This window comes from Podarcis vaucheri (genome assembly GCF_965113315.1).
Source record: "Podarcis vaucheri genome assembly, chromosome: 3".
Taxonomy (NCBI): domain Eukaryota; kingdom Metazoa; phylum Chordata; class Lepidosauria; order Squamata; family Lacertidae; genus Podarcis; species Podarcis vaucheri.
In genome coordinates, this window is record NC_138761.1 from 28,101,569 (window position 1) to 28,112,899 (window position 11,331).

General features: G+C 46.2%; 1 long non-coding RNA gene across 2 annotated transcripts in view; it reads left to right on the top strand.

The window, feature by feature from the left end:
* The window catches only part of LOC309529784, a 760,251-nt gene that overhangs the window by 343,301 nt on the left and 405,619 nt on the right, over window positions 1–11,331 (top strand). The window lies entirely within an intron of this gene.

The window sequence follows — 11,331 nt, forward strand, 5'->3', positions numbered from 1 at the left end:
GCAGCCCCCAGTGAAGGCCTGGGATGTGCTATTTTAATTTTCCACACAGCATTGCTCCAAGGTGCTACGGGAAAATAAAATGGTGACTTCTGTGGTACTTAATGTGGGCGACAGGGTGGATCCATCATCTGTGGAGTGCTGGGAGCAGGAAGAAGAAGAAAAGGAAGAGTTTGGACTTGATACCCCACCTTTCACTCCCCTTAAGGAGTCTCAAAGCGGCTAACAATCTCCTTTCCCTTCCTCCCCCACAACAAACACTCTGTGCGGTGAGTGGGGCTGAGAGACTTCAGAGAAGTGTGACTGGCCCAAGGTCACCCAGCAGCTGCATGTGGAGGAGCGGGGAAGCAAACTCGGTTCACCAGATTATGAGTCCACCGCTCTGAACCACTACACCACGCTGGCAGGCAGATGCAGCTTCCCAAAGATGACATGTCTGACACCAGACTTGTAGCTACTACATCTTGAACTGTAAATCCAAACTCTCATTCCCATGGTGCCATGGTAGTTGCTGAAACACTACTTTCCCATAGTCTCTTTAATAATGTGGTGGAGTCCATCTCCTTCTGCAGCTATCGGGCCTAGATTGCTAGCATATTTGAAGGCACATGATGCTGAAGCAAATATGGGTCTGGTCAGGGCCTGGATGGGAGGAGAACCTAGGAGAGGAGGGGATTTAGGGAGCTGTGGGGAGTCTCAGCAACTGCCTCATGGGGGCAAGACCTGCCGGAAATGTGTTGCTCTGCTCATTAGGCCTGACACTCCTGTGCAGATCCTCAAGAGTTAACTCCAACTTGCATGGTGTGATTTACTGCTGGCTCACTCCTGTCAGAAGCCAACCACATGGGAAGACCGCAAGCAGGACGCGAGCGCAACCGTACTCTCCCCAGCTGTGATTCCCAGCAAACGGTGTGGAGATTCACACTGGCGGAGAGAAACCATAGGGGAGGAAGCCTTTACATAGACCCAGAGTAGCAGGGGAACAAGCAGGCCACTTGGGAGTAAATCCAATGCAGCAGCCTTTTCAGTCTGGTGCAAAGCCTCCGCTTCTGCACTTATTGGCTTCCTACTCCCCTTTCTGCTGTGGGTGGGTGCTTAGTTTATGCCACTGCTTCCCTGTTGAACTTCTTCATTTGGCTACAACGTGGCTTACATTGCCTCAGGGCTCTGTTTCCTTGTTTTTCCATGTAGGCCCATTTTCACCGAAAGTATATCTAGTATACTTGCCCAAATCTCTGCAGCAATTACTGGGATGACTGGTCCCAGCCAGAAATCCACCTGTATTAGGCTTGCCATATTTCAAACAGTGAAAATCCAGCAAATTCGCAAAAAAAGCTATTTTTAAGGGAAATTGCAGAAAACGGCACCGACACAGGTTGCTGTACATCCGGATTTTCCAGGACATTTTTTTTTTTTTTTTTTTTTTTGCGATTCCCGCCTGGACACTGCTGCCAGCAGCAGCATTCCAGATATGTCCAAGAAATTCCAGATGTATGGCAACTCTGACCTCTATGTTATGTGTAGCTCTGAAAGCTGTCTAGAGTAAAATATTTTTGAAAGCAGAAGTATAAATTCAATAATAAATCAACATGTAAAGCATTGGGCCTGTGGCAAGGTTGTTCTTGCTAACTTCTTCACTCATTTATCATTTTACATATTTTTTTGTCTTTTATTGATAGGCAATAGGACTATGTTTATTGAATTGCACTTCTAGGAAGGACCATAGCTGTCAACCTTTCCCTTTTCTTGCGAGGAATCCTATTCGGAAAAAGGGAATTTCCCTTTTAAAAAGGGAAACGTTGACAGCTATGGACTAAGGCGTTGTGTGCAGGGTGGTTGGAGGAAGCCAAGGAGCACGGACGGAAGGGGAAACTGTTGGATTTGTGGAAAACTTTTTAATAACAAAAAAAAAAAAGACTGGGGAATTCATTTTATTTCGGCAACATCATTTCTGCAAAAAAAGAGAGGTATTCAAGAACATGAAGGGGCACTGACATTTTGTTAATAGGGTGACCATGCAGATTTTATGAGCTATGAAGCATATTCGAGAAGTCTGTTTGACGTAATCTCTGGAGAAAGATAAATTTGTTGCTCCCGAACTACTAAGACAACTGTTCTCAATATCTGAAGTGCCAGGAACATGGAGAGTATGTGGTGCCTAGCACACAGTGGACTGCAAGCAGATAGGCATGCATGCAATATACCGCTGCTTGATACTCAGAGTTCCCACAGCCCAGTCCACTGGCAAAAACAGTAGCTCAATGGCAGAGCACCTGATTTGCATGAAGAAGGTTCCAGGTTCAATCCCTGCCATCACCAGGTAGGGCCTGGAAGCAGTGCTGTCTGAAACCCTGGAGATGCACTGCCAGTGTAAACAATACACTGAGGATTCAGTGGTCTAAATGTGGTAGCTTCTTTTGATCCTAAACACACAATTCCTCTCCCTGGCTGATTTTCTAACCCCCCCCCCACTAAATTCCCTAGCTGATGCAACACTGGCATACAAGGATTGCTTGGGTAATGCGGACATCCCTCTTATTGATAATACCAGCAATGTTTGCAGTTGTACATGGCATTGGCCCCCAGCAATGGGGCTCTTCTTCTTTCTTTTGTTTGGCGATCACTCGTAGCCAAGTAAAATAGTCTTCCATGAACACGGTCTTAACAGTGAGTCCGTAAGTGAATGTGGAGGCCAATTCTGGATCCACACGTCCTTCCACAGTGGGGACATAGGTTTCCGGGTAGAAGTTGATCATGGTGTGGATTTGCCAAGCGTGCCTTCCTCTTAGCATGTTTCTCCCTTGCGCCCTGCGTTTGAGTGTCTTCGAATTCGATGACACCTTTGGTAAAGGCTGTTTTCCAGTTAGAGTGCTCGCAGGCCAGTGTTTCCCAGTTGTCTGTGTTTATACTACTTTTTTAAGATTTGCCTTGAAAGAGTCTTTAAACCTCTTTTGTTGACCACCAGCATTACGCTTTCCATTTTTAAGTTCGGAATAAGAGTAGTTGCTTTGGAAGACGATAAACAGGCATCCGCACAAGAAGACAAGTCCAACGAAATTGATATTAAAGAATCATTGCTTCAACACTGGTGTTCTTTGCTTCTTCCAGTACACTGGCATTAGTTTGCCTGTCTTCCCAAGTGACATTTTTCGGAGACACCCTAAACACAGCAAATTGCACCAAGAAATGGCAAAGTCTTGTGAGAGATGCACATTAAAAGCCACTTAATGCACAACAGGTATCCTTTAACAGACTTTAGCCACCTGGTGCTTGCTCAGTCAATGGTGGTAAAAAAAAGTTGATGATCTCCCATTCACTTCTAACACAGTCTAACTATTATTATTTAGAATCATAGAATCATAGAGTTGGAAGAGACCACAAGGGCCATCGAGTCCAACCCCCTGCCAAGCAGGAAACACCATCAGAGCACTCCTGACATATGGCTGTCAAGCCTCTGCTTAAAGACCTCCAAAGTAGGAGACTCCACCACACTCCTTGGCAGCAAATTCCACTGTCGAACAGCTCTTACTGTCAGGAAGTTCTTCCTAATGTTTAGGTGGAATCTTCTTTCTTGTAGTTTGGATCCATTGCTCCGTGTCCGCTTCTCTGGAGCAGCAGAAAACAACCTTTCTCCCTCCTCTATGTGAATTTCTATGTAATTTCTATTTCTATTTACAGAAATTAATATGCTGCCTTTCTTCAGTGAAAGTCAAGGCAATGTACCTAGAGCTCTCTGACAGTCTCTCTTCCAAACACTGATCAACTTTGGTGATTGTGCTGCATCATATCTCTTTGGACCACTGCCTGGGAAGAGTAACCTAGGGAGCTTCATTGAACATACTTTTAAAGAACTCTTATGCCATCTTAACAGTCATGGATTCCTCCAAAGAATATTGGGAACTGTAATTTGTTAGGCTAGTGGGAACTGTAGTTCTGTGTGGGGTCTCCTAAGAACTCTTAGGACCCTTCCCAAATGACAGCTCCCAAGAAGACACCACACAGAGCTCCAGCTCAAAGCATCCTTAAGAAATTACGGTTCCCAGGATTCTTTGAGGAAAGCCATGACTGTCAAAAGTGGTATAACAGTGTGTCAAATATATGGCGACGTCTTCTTTAGTGACAGTGGATATATACTCATTGTACTTAGTATTTAGGTTTAGGGTCATGCATTTCGGAAATGAGCTTCACAGAACTGGGAAAATAACAGCCAGTGTGGTGTAGTGGTTAAGAGCGGTGGACTCGTAATCTGGTGAACCGGGTTTGCATCTCCGCTCCTCCACATGCAGTCTCCTCACTCCACAAGGCTGAGTGACCTTGGGCCAGTCACACTTCTCTAAAGTCTCTCAGCCCCACTCACCTCACAGAGTGTTTGTTGTGGGGGAGGAAGGGAAAGGAGAATGTTAGCCGCTTTGAGACTCCTTCGGGTAGTGATAAAGTGGGATATCAAATCCAAAATCTTCTTCTTCTACTTCATGATTATTTTTTTCTTTTGCAAATATTCCTATACCACCAACATAAAAAAGGAAGGTGGTGAACAGCATAAAATCACCAATAAAATCACATCCATTAAATAAAATAAGAAATCAATGTCCACTCCTGCCTGATACCACTGCTCCCCACCCCTATAGCTAAACTAATAAGCCAGCAAAGGTTACTAGCCTGCAAAAAGTATTATTAGCCTGGGATCAAAGGGCATGTGGCTGTTGCATCCTTATCACGCTGCCTTCCCCAAGCTGCTGGGGAATCAGATCAGATCCCAGCTTCACAAAGCAGTGCAGGGCTGGCTCGGGGAGGGTGGTGGGAACGGCGTGCCCCCCAGAAAACTGTACCCGAGGCGATTGCCCCCCAGCCCCCTCCCCACGCTACACCCCTGGAGTACCAGCTGCTGGAAACCAAAGGAGGCAAGAGTGCTTGGATTCTGCTTCTGGGTTTCTTCTGGTTGGCCACTGTGAGAACAGGATGCTGGACTAGATATGGGCCATTGGCCTGATCCAGCACGCTCTTCTTATAATTATTCCTCACACAACAAATACTGCGTCTGTGAGCAGCAAGTGAGCAGCGGGAGAAGCCAGTGGAAAAGCAGCCCAATGTTCTGAAGATGTTTTTAGCGTCTTTATTCCAGCGAAGTCTACTTGTCTGGAGTAAATGGGAAGCCAGACCTTGTGCATTTGTGGCCACAACTACTTTCTTCAGTTTAAAGCCAAGTTCACGAAGGAGCATTGATTTCTTTCTGAGGATCCACAAGGAGTGTTCCTTAAGACCAGGGGTCAGCAACCTAAGGCCCATGGGCCAGAATCAGCCCTCGGAGGTCGTTTGATCGGCCCACGAGCAGCCCCCAAACTGAGCTACCCACTCTCACGCTGCACTAAACCAGCACAGCGCAGCGTGGGGACTCACTTCCGTGGCGCCGAAAATTGCATCTACGCATGTGCAGATGCCGAAAATCACGGGTGCTCGTGATCTGGCCCACGGAGGGATCTCTGCGGGACCGATCCGGCCCAGGCAAGATAAACCTTGCTGACCCCTGCTTAAGACCATCCTTTGAAGCAAAGGAATGTTATGTATTCCATCAAGCCTTCCAGTATTAGGGCATTAAAAAAAAAGTGTTTAGTGATTGAAAGCAAGTACATTAGCTTTTTGACAAAGAAGCTTATGATGACAGTCCTCCATAATAGCTTTTCTATTACTGTAGATCACAATGCTTAAGGTTTGTTTTTTATTAATGCAAATGATATGAATCCCGAATATCAACAGGTCATAGCAAATAGCTTTCCACAGCGTTTGGACACTGAAACAGTTGTAATATATTTTTCTCTCCTGTTTTCATGTAATACTGCTGTAAGACCACAAGAGGAGAGCAATTTTTAATTCACACTTGTGGGTGTTCAAAATCCACTTTAAAAAATAAACACCCCCCCAAAAAAAAATCCCTTTCCCGTTTTAATTTGGTTTCTTTCCTCGGAGATGCCAAGACGTAGACTGTCGTGACAGATGGGTTGAGATCGGAGAGATATGGTACACAACATTTCAGAAGCAGCAAATCACTGCTTCATAATACCTTCTAAATATGCCCACAGACTGCCTGTGATGCTGAATAAAGGCAAACTTATAGAGAATATGGGCAAAACTTTGCTATGTTTCTCCCCCTCAAAAAAATCAGAGGTGGGGGTGGGTGGCGGGATGGTGACACAAACAGATCCACTCAGTGTGATCAAGGATTCATGCAAATGTCTACTGAACATTTTTGGTACAGGAGTGAAAACCCTCTTCCTCTCACCATTGTGAGGTAAGTGGTAAAGAAGGCTAATGTGTGGATGTGACCATTTAGGATGAAGGCAGTGGAGTGACAAATAACACTTTGGAGGTCCCAAGCCAGAAGGTGGTTAGATTGGTCTCAACTAGGGCCAGGGCCTTTTCAGTACTGGCCCCAACTTGGTGGAACAAGAGACAATGGCCCTGCGGGACTTGACATCTTTCCACAGGGCCTGCAAGACAGAGCTGTTCCGCCTGGCCTTTGGTTTGGACTCAGTCTGACCCTTATGTCTTCCCTCCCCTTACGGTTTTGATATATGGGCTACTATTAAAATGAGGCTGCATTTTAAATTGTATTTTAAACCATATTTTAATAAACTGGTTCTCTCCCCCCCATTATGTTTTCTTGTAATTTTATTGCTGTTAGCCTCTCTGAGCCTGGCTCTGGCCGGGGAGGGCGGGGTATAAATAAAAATTTATTATTATATTATTATTATAACTGACAATTAAATGTCATGATGGCTAGTGTCTTTTGAGGCTGGTTGGTGTGGCAAAGGCAGGGAGATCAAGTGGAGCCAATGACAGGCAAAGCCAACTAAGTCTGGTTTTATTCCCGTCGCCTCCCCTGCTAAGTTCTACAAGGAGAATACAACAGAGGAGGTCTCCACTAACAGGTAGTGACACTTTATGGAGTCATTGTAAGTCAGAAAGCAGGAAAGTTGGGGGCTGGCTGACTGCAGAATGAGATGGGCAGGGCAGGGCCCCATTTGCTCAGGTGGACCAGCCACCACCAATTCAATTTTGTGGGTCTTTTCCATTCAACAAATCAATCAAATTTAAAGTACCAAACAGCTTGCCTCTCAGCCCACCTGGCTCTCTGCACTTTTTAACCAGGCAGAGGGCCTTCTCGGTAGTGGCACCCGCCCTGTGGAACGCCCTCCCACCAGATGTCAAAGAGAAAAACAACTACCAGACTTTTAGAAGACATCTGAAGGCAGCCCTGCTTAGGGAAGCTTTTAATGTTCGATGGACTACTGTATTTTAATATTTTGTTGGAAGGCACCCAGAGTGGCTGGGGAAACCCAGCCAGATGGGCGGGGTATAAAATTATTATTATTATTATTATTATTATTATTATTATTATTATTATTAACTTGCTTGGTGAATATGCCCCTCCCTATTGGCGGGGGGAGGGGGAGATGCCTGACCCCTTGAGATGTCCATGGAGGGAGCCATTTTTCTCTGCACAATGCCATAGAAATGATATATCATTCACCATCACATACCATCCATGTCCAGGGAGAGGCATTTTTACCTGCCAAAATTTCAAAGCATGCAGCAACCAGGCAGGCTTGCAGCCAAGTCATGCAGCACTTTTTAAATAATAATAATAATAATAATAATAATAATAATAATATTCTCTCCTCCTTCTCTCCTCCAGATCCCTGGCCAACTGCGCTGCCGAGGGCAGCCCCAGCTCGCTTAAATGCCCAGGGAGCGGACCTGAGGGAAGAATGCATCCCTGAGGTGTAGTTCCCAAGCCCTGGCCTCCAGGTCGCCGCAGATTGGGCAATTTAAACTGGTGGTGCCCTCAATGCTACATGATGGCTGAGAGAGAGCGGAAACAGCCGCGGGGCAAAGGAAAGTGTGTGTGTGTGTGTGTGTGTGTGTGTGAGAGAGAGAGAGAGAGAGAGAGAGAGAGAGAGAGAGAGAACTGTGTGTATATATAACTCATACTTCATGTGTGTGTGTGTCACACACTTTTAAGGTACCACAAGCCCCCCAAACAGCGGTGGATCATATGCCCATGCTGCCCAGGGCGGGCACCCTTCCGAGGAGGGCATGGCGTGCTCCTAAGAGAGGGCATGGTACGGAGGGTGCCCTCCCAGGTGTGGGATAGCCGCTCGGGTGCCCGGAGTGGCACGCACGCCCTGCAGCCGGGCAGAGCAAGCTGCCCACCACGGACATTCAGCCCGCTGCCCACCCGCAACTCCCAAGTCTCCTCCAAGCAGTCAAAATGAAGGGGGAAGTGGGGAATGCTACCAGCAAAGCGGCACAGTTCCCCCCCCCTTACCCCTACGGCTCGGGGTAGGCTTGGGAGTTGCAGGCAGACGGCGCGCCAAATGTCACCCGCCTCCGTGAGGGCACCCGTGGCTGTCTGCCCCCCCTGCCCCCAAAGCCTCAAGTTAGGAATGTGCAGTGGGGGAATACTTTGAGAAATGTTGTCAGTTTTCCCTGGAAATGCCTCAGATGCTTCGCTGGCGTAAGAACTGTGCTTAAAATGTTGCTTTGGGTGAGATCTGATAACAACCTGGCATATGCAGATGACAAGCCCGGCTCCTCCTCCTCCCATTCAGAAATGCCACTAGCCTTGTTGAAATTCTTCCCATCCCTCCAAAATTTCTCTAGAGTGGCTGTCCCTCGCTTTAGAGGCCTGGTGTGACCCCCGAGCAAATCCCACCCCCACCCCCCGCCCAAAGAGCAGCAGCAAAAATAAAATAAAAATAAAGTCAAGGCAGAACTTAGTGCCATAATGGGGAGGCCACTTGCCCCCTTCCCATCGGATTGATAAGTTTCATGAGCAGAGGGTAGCCAGCAATCCTCTCCACACAGATAAACTGAGAAGATAAACTTGTGTGCTGTGTGTGTGAGTTGGCCGCACTTACCCCAACACACACAGCCCTGGTGGCTTGGCCCAAGGTGAAAGTTTAGCCACAGACATCCTCCATCATTTTATTTTTTACTTTTGCACTGAGTGAAATTGCAGTGGTCGGTGCCACCTAAAATTGTGCAGTGGAATGGCTAGAGTGTCGGAATAAGACCTAGGAGACCAGGGTTCAAACGCCCACTCATCCAGGAAGTTCGCTGGGTGACCTTGGGCCAGGCATAGTCACACAGCCTAACTTACCTCACAGGGTTGTTGTGGGGATTAAATAAGGAGGGGGAGAACCATGTGCGTTGATGTGGCATTTGCCCATTCGTTTAGAGCCTGTCTGTACAGGGGGAAATGAAAGAGTTAAAAATGTAGACCAATAGGAAAGCTGGAGGCGGAGCCTACATGTGTATAATAGGGCTTAGCCCGAGGTTTGTTAGAGTTGTTGGTGGGTTGGTTTTAGTGGGTTGGCTGGTTGGGAAAGGCAGTTGGAGAAGCAGTTGGCAGGCAGTTGGAAATAGAGAGACAGGGCAGTGGGTTATTGAGTGAGGAGAGGTAGAAGAGATAGAGAGAGGAAAATAAGACTAAGAAAGTAAAGAGTAACAATGATTGGAATGCCGGGAAAGTTTGTGTCTGAAATAAAATACACTCTTCTTTATTAATCGAGAACCTGACTGAGGCTGAAGTGATTTTACCAGTGAGGACCTGGTTGGTGGCAGCGGATTAGTGGTGTACGGTCAATAGTCCGTGAGACGACCGGGGGCTCTGTACGAACACCACAGTCACCTTGATTAAAAACCCATTAATCGCTAGTTAAGAAAGTCAAAGCCTATGCATATTAGTTTGCACAAGTTTGCATTTCCCGGTATCATTCTCGGGAGGAAGGAGTTTAAGCTTTCCAGCCTTTATTATTGGGCTCCAAAGAAACAGTTCTAGAGTTGAGCCAGGTGTTGAAAGGCACACATACACCCTTGCGTGGTTCTGTCATATTCTTTGGCCATGTGAGAAAATGACCCCCACCGCTGCCATGCTCCCTTTTGGAGTCCATTCAGCTGTCAAATCAATTCCTTTCTCTGCTTTCGTATTGTTAGCCAAGAAGATGAGGATTCCCTCACAATGTAGCTTTTTAAAGTCTGGTCGCTGATTGAGCTTTCATCAAATAAGAGGCCCGAAGAGAGTTAAGAGTTAGATGTTTCGGGGCTTCTCAGGAGAAAGAAAAGGAGGGTGAAGAGAAAGCTGTGGACGGCAGTTACAAAGGTAAAGGTTAACTCCTCTTTTTTTTTTTTTTTTTTTTTTGGTAATTCACTTTGTTTCCCTATCTAAAACTTCATGTGAAAAACAGGTACATCAAGTAACTGTTTTCAATACACATTTTCCCTTGCAAAACTTAAGTTTCTGGCAAAAACACATTTCTCAGTTTGCTTCATGGTCACATCCACACTGTCCATTTAAAGCACTTGCCCAAGGAATCCGGGGAACTATAGTATGCTAAGGGTGCTGGGAATGGCAGCCCCGTTTGGGGTAGTGTACAGTGTTGTAGATACTGGCCTGCAGAATACACTCTCATTGGCATAACTAACCAATGGAGAGACCAGGGTGTTTTTCTTTTCTCAAGACTTAAGCCTGAATCAGCAGGAACCAACTGGGGAAGAGCCACAGCTTAGTGGCAGATCATCTGCTTTGCCTGCCCAAGGTCCCAGGTTCATCTCCAGCTAGGCCTGGGAGAGTCAGGGTAGACAGTGCTAAACTTGGTGGATCATTCTGGTCTGGCTTGCTATAAGGCAACCCCGGATGTTCCTAGACAGAATCCAGCAGAGCTCATGAGATTTTGTAATTAATATTAAATTTCCATGTTCCAACTCTTGTGATTTATTTGTTGCATTTGTATCCCATTTTTCCTCCAAGATGCACAAGGCGGTGAGCAAAAGATGATCCCATTTATACAAAAACCTGCTCTGTAAAGCAAGTTGGATGGAGAGATGCAACATAACCCACAGCCACCCCGGGATTGTTGCGGTGGAGCACAGCAGGAATTTGAACCTGGGTTCAATGTGAATATTTAGGTGGATTTGAAAACATTCCTGTTCACCCAGGCATTTGATGGCTGAAAGATCTTGTTACTGGCAACCTTGAAATTATTTAGTGGTGAGGATATTTGATCGTTCCTAAAAGTTTTTACAATCTTTGTATTGTTTTTCTTGTTTGCTGCCCTATCTCTTTATCTGCTTTTTTTCTGTCCGCTATGACATGCTGTCCTCTACAGATCTGACCACCATTATCCCCCCCCCTTGTTTGCGAATCACCAAGGCTAAGAAACCAGTCCTGTTGAGGTCAACAGATTTCCTTATTATCAAAAAGGAACATAAAGAAGAAATATTAGAGTAAATGATGCTCTGGATCCTGACAAGCTTGACAATGCCTGTCTTTTG